This window comes from Aquarana catesbeiana, linkage group LG08, assembly GCF_042186555.1.
Source record: "Aquarana catesbeiana isolate 2022-GZ linkage group LG08, ASM4218655v1, whole genome shotgun sequence".
NCBI lineage: Eukaryota > Metazoa > Chordata > Amphibia > Anura > Ranidae > Aquarana > Aquarana catesbeiana.
The window spans coordinates 89,081,263-89,092,350 of NC_133331.1; the positions used below are offsets into that span (position 1 = coordinate 89,081,263).

An 11,088-nucleotide genomic window follows, 5' to 3' on the forward strand; every position below is an offset into this window, starting at 1 on the left:
CCAGAGCACTTTTTGCAGTTTTGCAGTGCACTGCTTTAAGTAGTAATTGCACGGTCATACAATGCTGTACACAAACTAAATTTGTGTCCTTTTTTTCCCACAAATCGAGCTTTCTTTTGGTGGTATTTGATCACCTCTGGGATTTTAAATTTTTGCAATATAAACGAAAAAAGACCGACAAAAACTAAAAGCAAAACAAATTATATATTTTCTACTTTTTGTTAAAAAAAAAATCAATAAACTCCATTTTAGTCATACATTTAGGCCAAAAAAACATTCAGCCACATGTCTCGAGTAAAAAAATTTCAATAAGCATATATTTATTGGTTTGCTCAAAATTTATAGCGTTTACAAACTATGGTACGTTTTCTGGAATTTACGCAGCTTTTCGTTTGAGGTTCTAAACTGGCAGGGCAGTACAAAATCTCCCCAAATTACCTCTTTTTGGAAAGTAGACACCTCAAGGAAATTGCTGAGAGTTATGTAGCCCATGGAATATTGACAAAAATTTTTTTTTTTACAAGTTGTCACTGAAATGATATATTGCTAACACATGCCATGGGTATATGTGGAATTACACCCCAAAATACATTCTGCTGCTTCTCCTGAGTACGGGGATACCACATGTGTGAGACTTTTTGGCAGTCTAGTCGCGTACAGAACCCCGAAAACCATTTCACCACCATCAGGCTTTCTTAGTGTGTAAATTGCTGATTTCACTACCCATCACAGTTTCAGAGGCCATGAAATGCCAAGATGGCACCCCCCCCCCCCATGACCCCATTTTGGAAAGTAGACACCCCAAGCTATTTGCTGAGAGGTATGTTGAGTATTTTGCAGATCTCGCTTTTTGTCTCAAAGTTTTGCAAATTGAAAAAATAACAAAAAAAAATCATTTTTTTCTTAATTTTCCAAAACAAATGAGAGCTGCAAAATACTCACCATGCCTCTTCACAAATACCTTGGGGTGTCTACTTTCCAAAAAGGAGTAATGTGGGGGATTTTGTGCTATTTTGGCATTTAATGGCCTTTGAAACTGTGATAGGTAGTGAGGAGTGAAATTAACAATTTACTCCCTTAGAAAGCCTGAAGGTAATTGGTTTTCGGGGGCCTGAGTGTGGCTAGACTGCCTAAAAGTCTCACATATGTGGTATCCCCATACTCAGGAGAAGCAGCAGAATGTATTTTGGGTTGTAATTTCACATATACCCATGGCATTTTTGAGCAATATATCATTTAGGTGACAACTTTGTGTAAGGAAAAAAAAAAGTTTGTTATTTTCCCAAAACTTGTGGCAAAAAATAAAATATTCCATCACTCAACATGCCTCTCGGCAAATAGCTTTCTACTTTTAGGGTATCTACTGTTCAAAATAGGGTCATTTGGGGTGTTTTGTACTATCTTGACATTTCAGGACACCCAAAAGTGTGATAGGTAGTGAGGAGTAAAATCATAATTTGGCCTGAAGGCAGTGATTGATTTTCGGGGTCCTGTACACGGCTAGGCTTCCAAAAAGTCTCACACATGTGGTATCCCCCTACTCAGGAGAGGCAGCAGAATGTATTTTGGGGTGTAATTTCACATATACCCATGCCATGTGTGAGCAATATATCATTTAGTGACAACTTTGTGTAAAGATGTTTAAAAAAATTAAATATTGTAATTTTCCCGAAGCTTGTGGCAAAATATAAAATATTCCATGGACTCAACATGCCTCTCAACAAATAGCTTGGGGTCTACTTTCCAAAAAGGGGTAATTTGGTGGGGGGGTTTGAACTGTCCTGACATTTTATGCCCAACATTAGAAGCTTATGCCACACATCACCTACTCATCTAACCACTTAAGCAGAGGCTCTACAGATTAAAATGTTGCAATTTTTTTCACAAAGTATTTGCGTAGCGATTTTTCAAATGCTATTTTTGGAGGGGAAAAAACACTTTTTTTTATTTCAATGCACAAAAACACACTATATTGCCCAAATGTTTGGTAAAATATAAAAGATGATCTTAAACCGAGTATATATATGCCAAACATGACATGTTTTAAAAGTACGCACACTGGTGCAGCGGTGACATTTTTTAAAAAAACCTTCAAAAGCATTACCACTTTAGATTTACAGAGGAGGTCTAATTTTAGAATTTTAGAATTACTGCCCTCGATCTGACGTTCGCGGTGATATCTCACATGCATGGTGCAATTGCTGTTTACACGCAAAACAAGAGCGTTTGCTTTTGTGCACGGGGGGGGGGCAGGGGTTCTTTCATTTATTTTATTTTTTTTAATTATTTATTTTTACACTGTCACCTGTTACTTTCATTTTTTTTTCAGTTTTTTTATCATTTTTATTGTTATCACAGGGAATGTAAATATCCCCTATGATAGCAATAGGTAGTGACAGGTACTCTTTTTTGAAAAATGTGGGTTCTATTAGACTCTAGATCTCCCCTTAGCTCTTGAAGCATCTGACCACACTAAGATCGTTGTGATAAGATGCTTTTCCAATTTCCCAATGGTACTGTTTCGATCCGGCGAAACCAAAGTCATGAAATGCTCGTAGCTTCCGGGTTCTTAGGCCATAGAGATGATTGGAGCCATTCTGGTCTCCGATCAGCTCTATGGCCATCTGGCGGAACCACTTGCTGCATTCTTGGGTTCCCCAGTGGGACAGGAGTGCCCGAGAAAACCATGAAAGACAGGGGTGGGGGGGACGTTCTCTCCCACTGCTAATAAAAGCAGTCTAGCGGCTAATTGGCAGCTAGGATTGCTTATGGGTGACAATCAGGAAGGGTAGAGGGGGAGGTGCCAGGGAGGCCGATCCAGGGCTGGAGCATCTCAATAAGTACACTCCATTGAGTGACATTGGTGAAACCAGTCAGGGACCAGCACTGCTGGAGTTGAGGGATCTCTCCTAGCTGCCGGGGAAAGAACTCCTCCAGTGAGAGTGGGGGGAATGAAGGGAAAGGAAAGACAGATTCTGGTGGTAGGGGACTCAATTCTAAGAAGGACAGAGAGTGCAATCTGTTACAAAGACCAGAAGTGCCTGAAACTGTATGTTGTCCACCGGGCGCTCGGGTTCGGTACATCACGGATCTTGTGGACAGATTACTGGGAGGGGCTGGGGAAGACCCGGCTGTCATGGTGCACATTGGCACCAATGACAAAGTCAGAGGCAGATGGAGTGTTCTAAAGAACGATTTTAGGGACTTGGGAGCTAAATTGAGGAAAAGGACCTCCAAGGTAGTATTCTCAGGAATACTACCGGTACATCGAGCCACACCAGAAAGTCAGAGGGAGATTAGGGAAGTAAACAAGTGGATGAAGAGCTGGTGTAGTAAGAAGGGGTTTGGGTTCCTGGAGGACTGGGCTGACTTCTCAGTCGATAACCAGTACTATAGAAGGGATGGACTGCACCTAAATGAGGAGGGTGCAGATCAGCAGGGAATGAAGATGGCCAAAAAGTTAGAGGGGTTTTTAAACTATGTGACAGGGGAGGGTCCAGAGGTAGAAATAGTCAGCGCGGAACATATTCCAGAGGGTAGTATTGGGGGCATTAGTGATAGGTTGACCAAAGCACATAAACCCAAGGTAAGTATAGTAGAAAGTCCAAGTTGCAATCTCGGAACACCCAATAAGAGGATAATACGCGACCAGTCTAAACTACATGGCATGTTCGACAAGATGGGTGAACTAGAGATACTGATGTACCAGGAGGATTTGGATTTTGTGGGAATTTCAGAGACCTGGTTCAACAGCTCTCTTGATTGGCTGACAACCATTCAAGGGTATACCCTTTATCGCAAGGATAGAGAGGGTAAAAAAGGGGAGGGGTATGCCTATATATCAAGAATAATGTAGGGAGGAGGTTGAATCCTTATGGGTAGAGCTCCAAAGGGATGAAGCTAAGGGGAAATTAATACTGGGAGTATGCTATAGGTCCCATAACCTGAGGGAGGAAGGGGAGACAGATCTCCTATCACAAATTGGATTAGCAGCAAGGATGGGAAGTGTTATCATAATGGGGGATTTTAATTATCCAGACATAGACTGGGCGAAGGGAACCATGCATTCATCTTAGGCTCGCCAGTTTCTAAATGTCTTGCAGGACAATTTTATGGGTCAGATGGTAGACGCACCAACTAGAAATAAAGCGTTACTGGATCTACTGATTACCAACAATGCAGACCTGATCACAGATGTGGAAATACGGGGCAATTTAGGTACCAGCGATCACAGGTCAATTGGCTTCAGTATAAATCACACAAATAGGAAACATAAAGGAAATACAAAGACACTGAATTTCAAAAGAGCCAACTTGCCTGAACTATGAACCTTGCTAGAAGGCATAAATTGGGATAAAATCTTAGGAACAAAGAACACGGAGGAGAGATGGGTCTGCTTTAAGAGCATATTAAATGAGGGCGTTAGCCAATGCATTCCATTGGGTAATAAATTTAAAAGAGTGAACAAAAGTCCTGGATGGCTTAACTCCAATGTAAAAATGCATATAAAAGCAAAGATTAAGGCCTTCAAAAAATACAAAGTTGAGGGATCATCATCAGCATTCAGACTTTATAAAGAATGCAACAAGAAATGTAAGGGTGCAATAAGGACGGCTAAGATAGAACATGATGTAAACAGTAAAAAAGGGAGGACAGACCATTATTGGCCCCATGAAGAATGAGGATAGACATCTGGTTACAAAGGATGGGGAGATGGCGAAGGTATCAAATTTTTTCTTCTCCTCAGTCTTCGCGAGGGAATTGGGGGGCTTCAGTAACCAAAACTGCAGTGTTTATCCTCATGACACATCACAGGAAGCACCTCCATAGTTAACAGAGGACATAATTGAAATTAGACTTGGGAAACTTAACATTAATAAATCACCGGACCAGATGGCTTGCACCCGAGAGTACTTAGGGAACTCAGTCAAGTAATTGCCAGACCATTGTTCCTAATTTTTACTGACAGTCTACTGACTGGAATGGTACCAGCCGATTTGAGAAAAGCCAATGTAGCACCAATATTTAAAAAGGGCCCAAAATACATCCCTGGGAATTACAGACCAGTTAGCCTAACATCAATAGTATGTAAACTCTCGGAGGGGATAATAAGGGACTATATACAAGATTTTAGTAATGAGAACGGTATCATTAGCTGTAACCATCATGGATTCATGAAGAACCGTTCTTGCCAAACCAACCTATTAACCTTCTATGAGGATGTGAGTTGACATCTAGATAAAGGAAGGCCTGTAGACGTGGTGTATCTGGATTTTGCAAAAGCATTTAACAGAGTTCCCCATAAATGTTTACTGTAAAAAATAAAAACTGGCTACAAGGGCGAGTTCAGAGGGTGGTGATAAATGGGGAGTACTCGGAATGGTCAGGGGTGGGTAGTGGGACCCCCCAGGGTTCTGTGCTGGGACCAATCCTGTCCAAATCCTAATAAATGGGACCAATCCTGTCCAAATCCTAATTTGTTCATAAACGACCTGGAGGATGGGGTAAACAGTTCAATCTCTGTATTTGCGGACAATACTAAGCTAAGCAGGGCAATAACTTCTCCGCAGGATGTGGAAACCTTGCAAAAAGATCTGAACAAATTAATGGGGTGGGCAACTACACGGCAAATGAGGTTCAATGTAGAAAAATTTAAAATAATGCATTTGGGTGGCAAAAATATGAATGCAATCTATACACTGGGGGGATAACCTCTGGGGGAATCTAGGATGGAAAATCTACGTCCTAGGCTCAGCAATGGCATGCAATGCCAAGCTGCTGCTAACAAAGAAAACAGAATATTGGCATGCATTAAAAGGGGGATTAATTCTGGAGATAAAACGATAATTCTCCCGCTCTACAAGACTCTGGACCGGCCACACCTAGAGCATGCTATCCAGTTCTGGGCACCAGTCCTCTGGAAGGATGTACTGGAAATGGAGCAAGTACAAAGAAGGGCAACAAAGCTAATAAAAGAGTCTGGAGGATATTAGTTATGAAGAAAGGTTGCAAGCACTGAACTTATTCTCTCTGGAGAAGAGACGCTTGAGAGGGGATATGATTTCAATTTACAAATACCGTACTGTGACCCCACAATAGGGATAAAACTTTTTCGCGGAAGGGAGTTAAACTCCCTCTCATTAAAATTAGAAGAAAAGAGGTTTAACCTTAAACTATGTAGAGGGTTCTTTACTGTAAGAGTGGCAAGGCTGTGGAATTCCCAGCGGGGAGCATCGATAGCTTCAAGAAACTGTTAGATAAGCACCTGAACGATCACAGCATATAGGGATAAACAAGGTAATACTGACGTATAATCACACACATAGCTTGGACTTGATGGACTTGTGTCTTTTTTCGACCTCACCTACTATGTAACTATTTAAGAACAGCTGAACTTTATTTGGGGTTAATCAGAGGCACTTTAAATGATGGCAGGTGTTTGCTGACTCCTATTTAATATGAGTTTGAATATGATTGCCTTATTCTGAACGCAGCTACATACCCAGTTATAAGATGGTGTGCACACTTATGCAACCACATTTTTTTTTTTACAATTCCCCCCCAAAAAAGATTTCAGTTTGTTTTTTCAATTGAGTTGTACAGTTTATAGGTCACATTATAGGTGGAAAAAGTTCTGAAATTATTTATCTTTGTCTCATTTTTCTACATCACAGAAACCTGACATTTTAACAGGGGTGTGTAGACTTTTTTTATCCACTGTATGTAATCTGTCACTATTTCATGCATTTTCTCAGAGCACATCCACTTTTCTAGCACAGGTTAAGAAATTAAGGTTCTTGTTAATTTTATAGGCTCTTGCTAATGTTATGCTAAAAAGAATTTTCAATGGTAATAGTACACAGGGTGGCCATTCATTCATTGGTATATGCTTCTCTGTTTATATTGGTTATATAGAAAGCTTTTATATGTAATATTGCTTGAAATGTACCTGTCATTCAGTGCCACCAATTTTTCATCATAGACCCCTAGGTAGGACGTGTAAATAGCAATATAGTAGTTTACCTAAATATCTGAAAGGTGCAAATTAAAATTTTTGGCTTCCTGTTTTAATATTACATAGTTACATAGGGGGTTATTTACGAAAGGAAAATCCACTTTGCACTACAAGTGCAAACTACAAGTGCAAAGTGAACTTGAAATTGCACTGAAAGTGCACTTGGAAGTGCAGTCGCTGTAAATCTGAGGGGTAGATCTGAAATGAGGGGAGCTCTGCTGATTTTATTATCCAATCATGTACAAGCTAAAATGCTGTTTTTTATTTCCCTTGCATGTTTCCCTCGGATCTACAGCGACTGCACTTCCGAGTGCAATTTTAAGTGCACTTTGCACAGGTAGTTTGCACTTGTAGTACAAAGTGGATTTGCCTTTAGTAAATAACCCCCCTAGTATGTTAAAAAAGACACAAGTCCATCTAGTTCAACCAATAAAAGGGAAAAATTATTGAGTTTGTTTGAAGTTCCTTTTATGCTGCCATAATGAAATGGCCTTCAAGAAATAAAGTATTGCTGCATGTTAAAGTGTATGTTAACCCACTTGTAAAACAACCCATTCATTTTAAAATAGAAATGAAAGGCAAACCATTTGTATTGATATATATTGTATTGTATTGTATTCCAACCAAGCCACTACCATTTACAATAAATCCCTGTCCTCCACCCTAGACAAGCTCGCTCCCCTCACTACACGCAGAATCAGGCCTCGACCCCTACAACCCTGGCAAACAGATGACACCAAAGTTCTCAAAAAACGTAGTCGCGCTCTTGAGCATCTGTGGTACAAGACTAATGCCGCGTACACACGGTCGGACTTTTCATCTACAAAAGTCCAACGGACGCCGACGGACTAAAGCTGGCTGGTAATCCGATCGTGTGTGGGCTTCTCCGGACTTTCAGCAGACTTTTTCAGCCTCAAATCCGACGGACTTTAGATTTGAAACATGCTTCAAATCTTTACGTCGTAACTACGACGGACCCCGAAATCCGCTCGTCTGTGTGCTAGTCCGACGGACAAAAACCCATGCTAGGGCAGCTATTGGCTACTGGCTATGAACTTCCTTATTTTAGTCCGGTGTACGTCATCACGTACGAATCCGTCGGACTTTTGTGTGGTCGTGTGTAGGCAAGTCCGTTCGTTAGAAAGTCTGCTGCAAGTCCGCCGAAAGTCCGCCGGAAGTCCGCCGGAAGTCTGTCGGACAGGCTGTCGGACTTTTGTAGACGAAAAGTCCGACCGTGTGTACGCGGCATAAGTCTCTCAAAGACTTCAACCAATACAAATCTGCCCTCCAAAAATACTATTCTTTCCTCCACACTGTCAAGCAGGCCTATTTTACAACTCTTATTAACACCTTCTCATCCAGTCCCCGTAAACACTTCTCTACCTTCAACTCTCTACTTCATCCTCCATCGCCTCCACCCACTGACTCACTCACTGCCCAGGAGATTGTTAATCATTTCAAAAACAAGATTGATACAATCTGTGATGAAATCACCACTCTACAGGTATCTCCCCCAGTTAAGACCCCATGTCAACAGGTACAATTGACACTCCCCCCTGCTACTACAGACGAAGTTGCTAAACTCCTTTCAAATGCCCACCTAACCACCTGTCCCCTGGACCCTATTCCCTCTCAGATACTACAGTCGCCCTCTGACTCCTACAAGCTCTAACCCACATCTTCAATCTCTCCCTCACCTCTGGCATCTTCCCCAATGCTCTAAAACATGCATTGGTCACCCCCATACGTAAAAAGCCATCCTTGGACCCTACCAATCTTAATAATCTACACCCTATCTCCTTGCTCCCCTTTTCCTCTAAACTCCTTGAACGCCTGGTTTACAACCAACTGAGTGACCACCTCATTAAGAATAACCTTCTTGATCCCCTTCAATCTGGATTTCACCCTCAACACTATACAGAATCTGCTCTTTTAAAACTCACAAATTACCTACTAACTGCAAAAACCAACAGACACAATTCTGTACTCCTACTTCTGGACCTTTCAGCTGCCTTTGACACGGTTGACCACCCCCTCCTCCTCAAAAAAACATTACTTCCTCAGTCTCCATGACTGTGCTCTTCAGTGGCTCTCATCCTACCTATCCCAACGCACCTTCAGTGTCACTTACAATTCTACTTCCTCCTCTCCTCTTCCCTTCTCCGTCGGGGTCCCCCAAGGTTATGTTCTTGGACCTCTCTTATTTTCAATCTACACCTCTTCCCTGGGTCAGCTGATAGCCTCCCACGGCTTTCAATATCATTTCTACACTGACGACACCCAAAACTATCTCTCCACCCCTCAACTCACTGCATCAGTCTCCTCACGCATCACTAACTTACTAACAGACATTTCTTTCTAGATGTCACACCACTACCTCAACTCAACTTGTCCAAAACCGAGCTTATAATATTTCCTCCCCCACATGCCTCTTCCCCTGACTTATCTCTCAAGGGTAATGGCACAACCATCCACCCATCCCCACATGTCAGCATGCTAGGTGTTTGCCGCCTCAACCTCCGCAACATCTCTAAACTACGTCCCTTTCTAAACCAATGAAACCACAAAGCTCCTGATTCACTCCCTGGTTATCTCTCGCCTTGACTACTGCAACTCCCTCCTCATTGGCTTACCTTTAAATAGACTATCTCCTCTTCAGTCCATCATGAATGCAGCTGCCAGACTTATCCACCTTACAAACCGCTCAGTGTCTGTTACCCCTCTCTGCCAATCCATCCATTGGCTACCACTCGCCCAACAAATTAAATTCAAAATACTAGGGTTGTCCCGATACCGATACTAGTATCGGTATCGGCACCGATACCGAGCATTTGCCCAAGTACTTGTACTCGGGCAAATGCTCCCGATGCTTCCCCCGATACCTGGAGGACAGCTGTGATCGGCGCGTGGGGGAGTTACAAGATTCTCCCCCAGCGGCTTTCACCAGCTTTAGTGACATACAGCTGTGATCGCTCACAGCTGACTGTCACTGCATCCTCCTCCATGCCCCCTCTGTTCCTCTGTGCCTCTCCGCTGTCCCCTGCATTCCTCTATCCTTATCTGTCCCCTCCGTACTCCCCCTCCGTTCCTCTCTCCTTATCTCTCCCCCTCCGTTCCTCTATCCTTATCTGTCCCCTGCATTCCTCTCTCATCTGTTCCCTCCGTTCTCCCCCTCAGTTCCTCCGTCCTCCCCCTCCTTCCTTTGTGTATGGATAGAGTCAGCTGACTCTGTCCATTCACATAACTGAAACATTGTAATCTTCTGTGATTACGATGTGTCAGTTTATGAATGGAGAGAAGCCGCTGTCTTCTCTCCATTCATTCTCAGTGCAGCTGACGCTGCAGAGAAAGGGACTGGGGAATCTCTATCCTCTGTCTCTTTCTCTGTTTCAAGGGGGAGATATCAGAGGTCTGTTAAGACCCCTGATATCTCACCAAAGCCCCCCAACAGGGCTGATTTAAAAAAAAAAAAAAACAATAAAGAATAAAAAAATATTATTGTAAAAAATAAAAATTGTAAAAGAAAACAAAAAAAAAACACACACACACATACAACGTTCACCCCCCCCCCCCCCCCAAAAAAAAATAGCAAAAAAAAAACTGTCACGTGACATTAAAAAAAAAGTATCGGTAATCGGCATCGGCGAGTACTTGAAAAAAAGTATCGGTACTTGTACTCGGTCCTAAAAAAGTGGTATCGGGACAACCCTACAAAATACTAACAATAAGTTACAAAGCCATCCACAACTCTGCCCCCAGCTACATCACTAGCCTAGTCTCAAAATACCAACCTAATCGCCCTCTTCATTCCTCCCAAGACTCTAGCTCCTTCATCACCTCCTCCCATATCTGCCTCCAGAACTTCTCCCGAGCCTCGCCCATTCCCTGGAATTCCCTACCCCAATCTGTCAGACTGTCTCCAAATTTATCCACTTTTAGGTGATCCCTGAAAACTTTCCTCTTCAGAGAAGCCTATCCTGCCTCCATCTAACAACTACACTTCTATTTTCTCCATCAGCTCATCCCCCACAGCTATTACCCGTTTGTATAACTTGACCCTCCCTCCTAGATTG

The 11,088-nt window shown here is 42.3% G+C and overlaps 1 protein-coding gene across 10 annotated transcripts in view; it reads left to right on the top strand.

Annotated features, from left to right (window-relative positions):
- The window catches only part of SH3PXD2A (SH3 and PX domains 2A), a 467,201-nt gene that overhangs the window by 439,683 nt on the left and 16,430 nt on the right, over positions 1–11,088 (top strand). The gene's annotated exons all lie outside the window — the stretch shown is intronic.